Source organism: Ranitomeya variabilis, chromosome 6 (genome assembly GCF_051348905.1).
Source record: "Ranitomeya variabilis isolate aRanVar5 chromosome 6, aRanVar5.hap1, whole genome shotgun sequence".
Lineage (NCBI taxonomy): Eukaryota > Metazoa > Chordata > Amphibia > Anura > Dendrobatidae > Ranitomeya > Ranitomeya variabilis.
The window spans coordinates 570,759,639-570,773,034 of record NC_135237.1 but is presented as its reverse complement, the minus strand read 5'-3'; the positions used below and the strand labels follow the sequence as shown (position 1 = coordinate 570,773,034).

General features: G+C 49.5%; 2 protein-coding genes across 6 annotated transcripts in view; one reads left to right on the top strand and one right to left on the bottom strand.

The window, feature by feature from the left end:
- DSCC1 (DNA replication and sister chromatid cohesion 1) overlaps positions 1-2,823 on the bottom strand; it is a 27,880-nt gene extending 25,057 nt beyond the window's left edge. Inside the window, exon 1 of one of the 4 annotated variants that reach the window (XM_077271400.1) lies at positions 2,406-2,823. The gene's annotated coding sequence lies outside the window, so the exon portion shown is untranslated. Of the gene's footprint in view, positions 1-2,215; positions 2,238-2,341 lie in introns of those variants that run through there. The other 3 variants (XM_077271401.1, XM_077271402.1, XM_077271399.1) reach the window with 3 other exon arrangements.
- Positions 2,824-2,845: 22 nt separating this feature from the next.
- Positions 2,846-13,396, top strand: part of LOC143783122 (uncharacterized) — a 35,553-nt gene continuing 25,002 nt past the window's right edge. For both annotated transcript variants that reach the window (XM_077271404.1, XM_077271403.1), the window contains exon 1: positions 2,846-2,900. The gene's annotated coding sequence lies outside the window, so the exon portion shown is untranslated. The remainder of the gene's footprint in view (positions 2,901-13,396) is intronic.

Genomic DNA, 13,396 nt, shown 5'->3' with positions numbered 1-13,396 from the left:
TATATGTACAGTATATATATATAGCACTCCCCATATACCCCGTATACACAGGGATATATTCTATATGTACAGTATATATATATACACAGCACTCCCCATATACCCCGTATACACAGGAATATATTCTATATGTACAGTATATATATATATACACAGCACTCCCCATATACCCCGTATACACAGGAATATATTCTATATGTACAGTATATATATATAGCACTCCCCATATACCCCGTATACACAGGAATATATTCTATATGTACAGTATATATATATAGCACTCCCCATATACCCCGTATACACAGGAATATATTCTATATGTACAGTATATATATATATATATATAGCACTCCCCATATACCCCGTATACACAGGAATATATTCTATATGTACAGTATATATATATAGCACTCCCCATATACCCCGTATACACAGGGATATATTCTATATGTACAGTATATATATATATATATATAGCACTCCCCATATACCCCGTATACACAGGAATATATTCTATATGTACAGTATATATATATATAGCACTCCCCATATACCCCGTATACACAGGAATATATTCTATATGTACAGTATATATATATATAGCACTCCCCATATACCCCGTATACACAGGAATATATTCTATATGTACAGTATATATATATATAGCACTCCCCATATACCCCGTATACACAGGAATATATTCTATATGTACAGTATATATATATATAGCACTCCCCATATACCCCGTATACACAGGGATATATTCTATATGTACAGTATATATATATATATATATATATATATATATATATATATATATATATAGCACTCCCCATATACCCCGTATACACAGGAATATATTCTATATGTACAGTATATATATATATAGCACTCCCCATATACCCCGTATACACAGGGATATATTCTATATGTACAGTATATATATATATATATATATAGCACTCCCCATATACCCCGTATACACAGGAATATATTCTATATGTACAGTATATATATATATAGCACTCCCCATATACCCCGTATACACAGGAATATATTCTATATGTACAGTATATATATATATATAGCACTCCCCATATACCCCGTATACACAGGAATATATTCTATATGTACAGTATATATATATAGCACTCCCCATATACCCCGTATACACAGGAATATATTCTATATGTATATATATATAGCACTCCCCATATACCCCGTATACACAGGAATATATTCTATATGTACAGTATATATATATATATAGCACTCCCCATATACCCCGTATACACAGGAATATATTCTATATGTACAGTATATATATATATATAGCACTCCCCATATACCCCGTATACACAGGAATATATTCTATATGTACAGTATATATATATAGCACTCCCCATATACCCCGTATACACAGGAATATATTCTATATGTATATATATATAGCACTCCCCATATACCCCGTATACACAGGAATATATTCTATATGTACAGTATATATATATATAGCACTCCCCATATACCCCGTATACACAGGAATATATTCTATATGTACAGTATATATATATATATAGCACTCCCCATATACCCCGTATACACAGGAATATATTCTATATGTACAGTATATATATATATATATATATATAGCACTCCCCATATACCCCGTATACACAGGAATATATTCTATATGTACAGTATATATATATATATATATAGCACTCCCCATATACCCCGTATACACAGGAATATATTCTATATGTACAGTATATATATATATATATATATATATAGCACTCCCCATATACACAGGAATATATTCTATATGTACAGTATATATATAGCACTCCCCATATACCCAGTATACACAGGAATATATTCTATATGTACAGTATATATATAGCACTCCCCATATACCCCGTATACACAGGAATATATTCTATATGTACAGTATATATATAGCACTCCCCATATACCCCGTATACACAGGAATATATTCTATGTACAGTATATATATATAGCACTCCCCATATACCCCGTATACACACGGATATATTCTATATGTACAGTATATATATAGCACTCCCCATATACCCCGTATACACAGGAATATATTCTATATGTACAGTATATATATAGCACTCCCCATATACCCCGTATACACAGGAATATATTCTATGTACAGTATATATATATAGCACTCCCCATATACCCCGTATACACACGGAGCGGCACATAGGGGATCGGTTGCTATGGGCCACTAACATCTGTACAGCAGATGCCCACAGCAACCAATCACATTACAGCTTTCACTTTTAAAGAGCCAGTTAGGACATACTGTGTGGGTTGCTAGGGGCAACGGTTGGCTGTAAAGCTATGGCTGAGGGGGACAGTCCACACACCGGCCACTGGAGCGGGGACGGGCTGCTCCGGTCTCGGCCTCGCGTCACTTCTCGGCTGCTCCAGTCACACCGCTCCACTTTCCCGCCAGGATGACGTCAGCTCCGCCCCAGTACTAGAGCACAATCTCACTGCTCATTCGCATGTCCCGCACGGAGGCGCCATTTTGTTGAAGCCTTTTAATTTTTTTTCACTCGTGCTTGCTTATCCCGTATTTCACATTTCTTAGCGACCTGCAAGTCCCAGCATGTCCACGCTGTACTTATGCGATATTACAGTACATTACACGGAGATAAAGGAACTACAACTCCCAGCATTTCTCTGCTCCGGAGAAGACACACCGCCCCTCCATGTCACGTGACCATATACTTAACGTCACCTGTTTCTACGACAGAGCTCCGCCCACTCACGTGACTAAGCACGTGATCGACCACCATCATGTGACTTATGAGCAGAGCTCCGCCTAATTCGTCATCACAGGTCCCGCCCCCAGAGCGGTAGGTTGTGTATTGAGTGCAGGTGATTTTCTGTGAAGCTCAATTCCGCCACCTACAGTCCACACTGAGGTGTCAGCGACGGAGAGTGACGGGAGGAGCCGGTGTGTGATATGGAGAGTGACGGGAGGAGCCGGTGTGTGATATGGAGAGTGATGGGGAGGAGCCGGTGTGTGATATGGAGAGTACAGTGTGATGGGAGGAGCCGGTGTGTGATATGGAGAGTGACGGGAGGAGCCGGTGTGTGATATGGAGAGTGACGGGAGGAGCCGGTGTGTGATATGGAGAGTGACGGGAGGAGCCGGTGTGTGATATGGAGAGTACAGTGTGACGGGAGGAGCCGGTGTGTGATATGGAGAGTACAGTGTGACGGGAGGAGCCGGTGTGTGATATGGAGAGTACAGTGTGACGGGAGGAGCCGGTGTGTGATATGGAGAGTACAGTGTGACGGGAGGAGCCGGTGTGTGATATGGAGAGTACAGTGTGACGGGAGGAGCCGGTGTGTGATATGGAGAGTGATGGGGAGGAGCCGGTGTGTGATATGGAGAGTGATGGGGAGGAGCCGGTGTGTGATATGGAGAGTACAGTGTGACGGGAGGAGCCGGTGTGTGATATGGAGAGTACAGTGTGACGGGAGGAGCCGGTGTGTGATATGGAGAGTACAGTGTGATGGGGGAGGAGCCGGTGTGTGATATGGAGAGTACAGTGTGACGGGAGGAGCCGGTGTGTGATATGGAGAGTGACGGGAGGAGCCGGTGTGTGATGTGGAGAGTGATGGGAGGAGCCGGTGTGTGATATGGAGAGTGACGGGAGGAGCCGGTGTGTGATATGGAGAGTACAGTGTGACGGGAGGAGCCGGTGTGTGATATGGAGAGTGATGGGGAGGAGCCGGTGTGTGATATGGAGAGTACAGTGTGATGGGAGGAGCCGGTGTGTGATATGGAGAGTACAGTGTGACGGGAGGAGCCGGTGTGTGATGTGGAGAGTGATGGGAGGAGCCGGTGTGTGATATGGAGAGTGATGGGGAGGAGCCGGTGTGTGATATGGAGAGTACAGTGTGACGGGAGGAGCCGGTGTGTGATGTGGAGAGTACAGTGTGATGGGGGAGGAGCCGGTGTGTGATATGGAGAGTACAGTGTGACGGGAGGAGCCGGTGTGTGATATGGAGAGTGACGGGAGGAGCCGGTGTGTGATGTGGAGAGTGATGGGAGGAGCCGGTGTGTGATATGGAGAGTGACGGGAGGAGCCGGTGTGTGATATGGAGAGTACAGTGTGACGGGAGGAGCCGGTGTGTGATATGGAGAGTGATGGGGAGGAGCCGGTGTGTGATATGGAGAGTACAGTGTGATGGGAGGAGCCGGTGTGTGATATGGAGAGTACAGTGTGACGGGAGGAGCCGGTGTGTGATGTGGAGAGTACAGTGTGATGGGGGAGGAGCCGGTGTGTGATATGGAGAGTACAGTGTGACGGGAGGAGCCGGTGTGTGATATGGAGAGTGACGGGAGGAGCCGGTGTGTGATGTGGAGAGTGATGGGAGGAGCCGGTGTGTGATATGGAGAGTGACGGGAGGAGCCGGTGTGTGATATGGAGAGTACAGTGTGACGGGAGGAGCCGGTGTGTGATATGGAGAGTGATGGGGAGGAGCCGGTGTGTGATATGGAGAGTACAGTGTGATGGGAGGAGGCGGTGTGTGATATGGAGAGTGACGGGAGGAGCCGGTGTGTGATATGGAGAGTGACGGGAGGAGCCGGTGTGTGATATGGAGAGTGACGGGAGGAGCCGGTGTGTGATATGGAGAGTACAGTGTGACGGGAGGAGCCGGTGTGTGATATGGAGAGTGATGGGGAGGAGCCGGTGTGTGATATGGAGAGTGATGGGGAGGAGCTGGTGTGTGATATGGAGAGTGATGGGGAGGAGCCGGTGTGTGATTTGGAGAGTACAGTGTGATGGGAGGAGCCGGTGTGTGATATGGAGAGTGACGGGAGGAGCCGGTGTGTGATATGGAGAGTACAGTGTGATGGGGAGGAGCCGGTGTGTGATATGGAGAGTACAGTGTGATGGGAGGAGGCGGTGTGTGATATGGAGAGTGACGGGAGGAGCCGGTGTGTGATATGGAGAGTGACGGGAGGAGCCGGTGTGTGATATGGAGAGTGACGGGAGGAGCCGGTGTGTGATATGGAGAGTGACGGGAGGAGCCGGTGTGTGATATGGAGAGTACAGTGTGACGGGAGGAGCCGGTGTGTGATATGGAGAGTGATGGGGAGGAGCCGGTGTGTGATATGGAGAGTGATGGGGAGGAGCTGGTGTGTGATATGGAGAGTGATGGGGAGGAGCCGGTGTGTGATTTGGAGAGTACAGTGTGATGGGAGGAGCCGGTGTGTGATATGGAGAGTGATGGGGAGGAGCCGGTGTGTGATATGGAGAGTACGGTGTGATGGGAGAGGAGCCGGTGTGTGATATGGAGAGTACAGTGTGATGAGGAGGAGCCGGTGTGTGATATGGAGAGTACAGTGTGATGAGGAGGAGCTGGTGTGTGATATGGAGAGTGATGAGGAGGAGCCGGTGTGTGATATGCAGAGTACAGTGTGATGGGGAGGAGCCGGTGTGTGATATGGAGAGTACAGTGTGATGAGGAGGAGCCGGTGTGTGATATGGAGAGTGACGGGAGGAGCCGGTGTGTGATATGGAGAGTACAGTGTGACGGGAGGAGCCGGTGTGTGATATGGAGAGTGATGGGGAGGAGCTGGTGTGTGATATGGAGAGTGATGGGGAGGAGCCGGTGTGTGATTTGGAGAGTACAGTGTGATGGGAGGAGCCGGTGTGTGATATGGAGAGTGATGGGGAGGAGCCGGTGTGTGATATGGAGAGTACGGTGTGATGGGAGAGGAGCCGGTGTGTGATATGGAGAGTACAGTGTGATGAGGAGGAGCCGGTGTGTGATATGGAGAGTACAGTGTGATGAGGAGGAGCTGGTGTGTGATATGGAGAGTGATGAGGAGGAGCCGGTGTGTGATATGCAGAGTACAGTGTGATGGGGAGGAGCCGGTGTGTGATATGGAGAGTACAGTGTGATGAGGAGGAGCTGGTGTGTGATATGGAGAGTGATGGAGAGGAGCTGGTGTGTGATATGGAGAGTACAGTGTGATGGGAGGAGCCGGTGTGTGATATGGAGAGTACAGTGTGATGAGGAGGAGCTGGTGTGTGATATGGAGAGTGATGGAGAGGAGCTGGTGTGTGATATGGAGAGTACAGTGTGATGGGAGGAGCCGGTGTGTGATATGGAGAGTACAGTGTGATGAGGAGGAGCTGGTGTGTGATATGGAGAGTGATGGAGAGGAGCTGGTGTGTGATATGGAGAGTGATGGGGAGGAGCCGGTGTGTGATATGGAGAGTACAGTGTGATGAGGAGGAGCTGGTGTGTGATATGGAGAGTGATGGAGAGGAGCTGGTGTGTGATATGGAGAGTGATGGGGAGGAGCCGGTGTGTGATATGGAGAGTGATGGGGAGGAGCCGGTGTGTGATATGGAGAGTGATGGGGAGGAGCCGGTGTGTGATATGGAGAGTACAGTGTGATGAGGAGGAGCCGGTGTGTGATATGGAGAGTGATGGAGAGGAGCTGGTGTGTGATATGGAGAGTGATGGAGAGGAGCTGGTGTGTGATATGGAGAGTGATGGGGAGGAGCCGGTGTGTGATATGGAGAGTACAGTGTGATGGGAGGAGCCGGTGTGTGATATGGAGAGTACAGTGTGATGAGGAGGAGCCGGTGTGTGATATGGAGAGTGATGGGGAGGAGCCGGTGTGTGATATGGAGAGTACAGTGTGATGGGAGGAGCCGGTGTGTGATATGGAGAGTGATGGGGAGGAGCTGGTGTGTGATATGGAGAGTGATGGGGAGGAGCCGGTGTGTGATATGGAGAGTACGGTGTGATGGGAGAGGAGCCGGTGTGTGATATGGAGAGTACAGTGTGATGAGGAGGAGCCGGTGTGTGATATGGAGAGTACAGTGTGATGAGGAGCCGGTGTGTAATATGGAGAGTACAGTGTGATGAGGAGGAGCCGGTGTGTGATATGGAGAGTGATGGGGAGGAGCTGGTGTGTGATATGGAGAGTACAGTGTGATGGGAGGAGCCGGTGTGTGATATGGAGAGTGATGGGGAGGAGCCGGTGTGTGATATGGAGTGATGGGGAGGAGCCGGTGTGTGATATGGAGAGTGATGGGGAGGAGCCGGTGTGTGATATGGAGAGTGATGGGGAGGAGCCGGTGTGTGATATGGAGAGTACAGTGTGATGAGGAGGAGCCGGTGTGTGATATGGAGAGTACAGTGTGATGAGGAGGAGCCGGTGTGTGATATGGAGAGTACAGTGTGATGGGAGGAGCTGGTGTGTGATATGGAGTGTGATGGGGAGGAGCCGGTGTGTGATATGGAGAGTGATGGGGAGGAGCCGGTGTGTGATATGGAGAGTACAGTGTGACGGGAGGAGCCGGTGTGTGATATGGAGAGTGATGGGGAGGAGCTGGTGTGTGATATGGAGAGTGATGGGGAGGAGCCGGTGTGTGATATGGAGAGTACGGTGTGATGGGAGAGGAGCCGGTGTGTGATATGGAGAGTGATGGGGAGGAGCTGGTGTGTGATATGGAGAGTACAATGTGATGAGGAGGAGCCGGTGTGTGATATGGAGAGTACAGTGTGATGAGGAGGAGCCGGTGTGTGATATGGAGAGTGATGGGGAGGAGCCGGTGTGTGATATGGAGAGTACAGTGTGACGGGAGGAGCCGGTGTGTGATATGGAGAGTACAGTGTGACGGGAGGAGCCGGTGTGTGATATGGAGAGTACAATGTGATGAGGAGGAGCCGGTGTGTGATATGGAGAGTGATGGGGAGGAGCTGGTGTGTGATATGGAGAGTACAGTGTGACGGGAGGAGCCGGTGTGTGATATGGAGAGTACAGTGTGATGAGGAGGAGCCGGTGTGTGATATGGAGAGTGATGGGGAGGAGCCGGTGTGTGATATGGAGAGTACAGTGTGATGAGGAGGAGCCGGTGTGTGTGATATGGAGAGTGATGGGGAGGAGCTGGTGTGTGATATGGAGAGTACAGTGTGACGGGAGGAGCCGGTGTGTGATATGGAGAGTACAGTGTGATGAGGAGGAGCCGGTGTGTGATATGGAGAGTACAGTGTGATGAGGAGGAGCCGGTGTGTGATATGGAGAGTGATGGGGAGGAGCTGGTGTGTGATATGGAGAGTACAGTGTGATGGGAGGAGCCGGTGTGTGATATGGAGAGTACAGTGTGACGGGAGGAGACGGTGTGTGATATGGAGAGTACAGTGTGATGGGGAGGAGCTGGTGTGTGATATGGAGAGTACAGTGTGATGAGGAGGAGCCGGTGTGTGATATGGAGAGTGATGGGGAGGAGCTGGTGTGTGATATGGAGAGTACAGTGTGATGAGGAGGAGCCGGTGTGTGATATGGAGAGTACAGTGTGATGAGGAGGAGCCGGTGTGTGATATGGAGAGTGATGGGGAGGAGCCGGTGTGTGATATGGAGAGTACAGTGTGATGAGGAGGAGCCGGTGTGTGATATGGAGAGTGATGGGGAGGAGCTGGTGTGTGATATGGAGAGTACAGTGTGACGGGAGGAGCCGGTGTGTGATATGGAGAGTACAGTGTGATGGGAGGAGCCGGTGTGTGATATGGAGAGTGATGGGGAGGAGCCGGTGTGTGATATGGAGAGTGATGGGGAGGAGCCGGTGTGTGATATGGAGAGTGATGGGGAGGAGCCGATGTGTGATATGGAGAGTGATGGGGAGGAGCCGGTGTGTGATATGGAGAGTGATGGGGAGGAGCCGGTGTTTGATATTGAGAGTACAGTGTGATGGGAGGAGCCGGTGTGTGATATGGAGAGTACAGTGTGATGGGGAGGAGCCTGTGTGTGATATGGAGAGTACAGTGTGATGGGAGGAGCCGGTGTGTGATATGGAGAGTACAGTGTGATGGGAGGAGCCGGTGTGTGATATGGAGAGTACAGTGTGATGGGAGGAGCCGGTGTGTGATATGGAGAGTACAGTGTGATGGGAGGAGCCGGTGTGTGATATGGAGAGTACAGTGTGATGGGGAGGAGCCGGTGTGTGATATGGAGAGTACAGTGTGATGGGGAGGAGCCGGTGTGTGATATGGAGAGTACAGTGTGATGGGGAGGAGCCGGTGTGTGATATGGAGAGTACAGTGTGATGGGGAAGGAGCCGGTGTGTGGTATGGAGAGTACAGTGTGATGGGGAGGAGCCTGTGTGTGATATGGAGAGTACAGTGTGATGGGAGGAGCCGGTGTGTGATATGGAGAGTACAGTGTGATGGGAGGAGCCGGTGTGTGATATGGAGAGTACAGTGTGATGGGGAGGAGCCGGTGTGTGATATGGAGAGTACAGTGTGATGGGAGGAGCCGGTGTGTGATATGGAGAGTACAGTGTGATGGGAGGAGCCGGTGTGTGATATGGAGAGTACAGTGTGATGGGGAGGAGCCGGTGTGTGATATGGAGAGTACAGTGTGATGGGGAGGAGCCGGTGTGTGATATGGAGAGTACAGTGTGATGGGGAGGAGCCGGTGTGTGATATGGAGAGTACAGTGTGATGGGGGAGGAGCCGGTGTGTGATATGGAGAGTGATGGGGAGGAGCCGGTGTGTGACATGGAGAGTGATGGGGAGGAGCCGGTGTGTGATATGGAGAGTGATGGGGAGGAGCCGGTGTGTGATATGGAGAGTACAGTGTGATGAGGGAGGAGCCGGTGTGTGATTTGGAGAATGATGGGGAGGAGCCGGTGTGTGATATGGAGAGTTGTTATGACCCCAATGGCGAGGGTCTCAGAGAAACAAGTAAGTCTGCGACGTACAAAAATCCAGCTCATAGGGCAGTGGTAACTGGGTTGACCATATATCTACTCCTAACGCCAACACTAGCAGTAGCCGGGGAACATGCCTACGTTGGTCGCTAGATGTCTCGCGCCAGCCGGAGGACTAACTACCCCTAGAAGAGGAAAACAAAGACCTCTCTTGCCTCCAGAGAATAGACCCCAAAAGTAGGATAGTAGCCCCCCACAATTATTAACGGTGAGGTAAGAGGAAATGACAAACACAGAGATGAACTAGGTTTTAGCAAAGAGAGGCCCACTTACTAATAGCAGAATGTAGTAAGATAACTTATATGGTCAACAAAAACCCTATCAAAATCCACGCTGGAGATTCAAGAACCCCCGAACCGTCTAACGGCCCGGGGGGAGAACACCAGCCACCCTAGAGCTTCCAGCAAGGTCAGGAAACAGATAATATACAAGCTGGACAAAAATGCAAACCAAAACAAATAGCAAAAAGCAAGGAAGCAGACTTAGCTTAATCAAGCAGGAACCAGGATCAGTAGACAAGAGCACTACAGATTAGCTCTGATATCAACGTTGCCAGGCATTGAACTGAAGGTCCAGGGAGCTTATATAGCAACACCCCTGACCTAACGACCCAGGTGAGAATACAAGGGATGAATGACATACCCAGAGTCAAATCACTAGTAGCCACTAGAGGGAGCCAAAAGGTAAATTCACAACAGTACCCCCCCCCCCTTAGTGAGGGGTCACCGAACCCTCACCAAGACCACCAGGGCGATCAGGATGAGCGGCGTGAAAGGCACGAACTAAATCGGCCGCATGCACATCAGAGGCGACCACCCAGGAATTATCCTCCTGACCATAGCCCTTCCACTTGACCAGGTACTGAAGCCTCCGCCTGGAGAGACGAGAATCTAAGATCTTCTCCACCACGTACTCCAACTCGCCCTCAACCAACACAGGAGCAGGAGGCTCAGCAGAAGGAACCACAGGCACAACGTACCGCCGCAACAAGGACCTATGAAATACGTTGTGGATGGCAAACGACACCGGAAGATCCAGGCGAAAGGATACAGGATTAATGATTTCCAATATCTTGTAAGGACCAATGAAGCGAGGCTTAAATTTGGGAGAGGAGACCTTCATAGGAACAAATCGAGAAGACAGCCATACCAAATCCCCAACGCGAAGTCGGGGACCCACACCGCGGCGGCGGTTGGCAAAACGCTGAGCCTTCTCCTGTGACAACTTCAAGTTGTCCACCACATGCCCCCAGATCCGCTGCAACCTATCCACCACGGAATCCACCCCAGGACAGTCAGAAGGCTCCACATGTCCCGAGGAAAAACGAGGATGGAAACCAGAGTTGCAGAAAAATGGCGAAACCAAGGTGGCAGAACTAGCCCGATTATTAAGGGCAAATTCAGCCAACGGCAAGAAGGTAACCCAATCATCCTGATCAGAAGAGACAAAACACCTCAAATAAGCCTCCAGAGTCTGATTAGTTCGCTCCGTTTGTCCGTTAGTCTGGGGATGGAAAGCGGATGAAAACGACAACTCAATGCCCATCCTGCCACAAAAGGATCGCCAGAACCTGGAAACAAACTGGGATCCTCTGTCCGACACAATATTCTCAGGAATGCCGTGCAAACGAACCACGTTCTGGAAGAACACAGGAACCAGATCAGAAGAGGAGGGCAGCTTAGGCAAAGGAACCAAATGGACCATCTTGGAGAAACGATCACATATCACCCAGATGACAGACATGCCCTGAGACACCGGAAGATCAGAAATGAAATCCATAGAGATGTGTGTCCAAGGTCTCTTCGGGACAGGCAAGGGCAAGAGCAACCCGCTGGCACGAGAGCAGCAAGGCTTAGCTCGAGCACAAGTACCACAGGACTGCACAAATGACCGCACATCCCTTGACAAGGAAGGCCACCAAAAGGACCTGGCCACCAGATCTCTGGTGCCAAAAATTCCCGGGTGCCCTGCCAACACCGAGGAATGAACCTCGGAAATGACTCTGCTGGTCCATCTAGCAGGCACAAACAATCTGTCAGGTGGACAAGAGTCAGGCCTACCAGCCTGAAATCTCTGCAACACACGTCGCAGATCTGGAGAAATAGCAGACACGATAACTCCTTCCTTAAGAATACCCACAGGTTCAGCGACTCCAGGAGCATCAGGCACAAAGCTCCTAGACAGAGCATCGGCCTTCACATTCTTAGAACCTGGTAAATACGAGACCACAAAGTCAAAACGGGAGAAAAACAATGACCAGCGGGCCTGTCTAGGATTCAGGCGTTTAGCAGACTCGAGATACATCAGATTTTTGTGATCAGTCAAGACCACCACACGATGCTTAGCACCCTCGAGCCAATGACGCCACTCCTCAAATGCCCACTTCATGGCCAACAACTCCCGATTGCCCACATCATAATTTCGCTCTGCCGGCGAAAACTTCCTAGAAAAAAAGGCACAAGGTCTCATAGTAGAGCAACCAGGGCCTCTCTGCGACAAAACGGCCCCTGCCCCAATCTCCGAAGCATCCACCTCAACCTGAAAGGGAAGTGAGATGTCAGGCTGGCACAAAACAGGCGCCGAAGTAAACCGGCGTTTTAACTCCTGGAAAGCCTCCACGGCAGCAGGAGCCCAGTTAGCTACATCAGAGCCTTTCTTGGTCATATCCGTCAGCGGTTTAACAACGCTAGAGAAATTTGCGATAAAACGACGGTAGAAGTTAGCAAAACCCAAGAACTTCTGAAGACTCTTAACTGACGAGGGTTGAGTCCAATCATGAATAGCTCGGACCTTGACTGGATCCATCTCCACAGCAGAAGGGGAAAAAATGAACCCCAAAAAGGGAACCTTCTGTACACCAAAGAGACACTTTGAGCCTTTTACAAAGAATTTTCACGCAGAATCTCAAAAACCATCCTGACCTGCTCCACATGCGAGTCCCAATCATCAGAAAAAACCAGAATATCATCCAGATAAACAATCAAAAATTTATCCAGATACTTCCGGAAAATGTCATGCATGAAGGACTGAAAAACTGAAGGTGCATTAGAGAGTCCGAATGGCATCACCAAGTACTCAAAATGACCTTCGGGCGTATTGAATGCGGTTTTCCATTCATCGCCCTGCCTAATGCGCACAAGGTTGTACGCACCACGAAGGTCTATCTTGGTGAACCACTTGGCACCCTTAATCCGGGCAAACAAATCTGACAACAGCGGCAAAGGATACTGAAATTTGACAGTGATCTTATTTAAAAGCCGATAGTCAATACAAGGCCTCAAAGATCCGTCCTTTTTAGCCACAAAAAAGAATCCCGCACCAAGAGGGGAAGAAGAAGGACGGATATGCCCCTTCTCAAGAGACTCCTTGATATATGAACGCATCGCGGTATGTTCAGGTACCGACAGATTAAACAGTCTCCCCTTAGGAAACTTACTGCCAGGAATCAAATCTATAGCACAGTCACATTCCCTATGAGGAGGCAGTGCACTGGACTTAGACTCGCTGAAGACATCCTGATAATCAGACAAATACGCCGGAACTTCCGAAGGCGTAGAAGAAGCAATAGACAAGGGCAGGGAATCTCCATGAATTCCATGGCA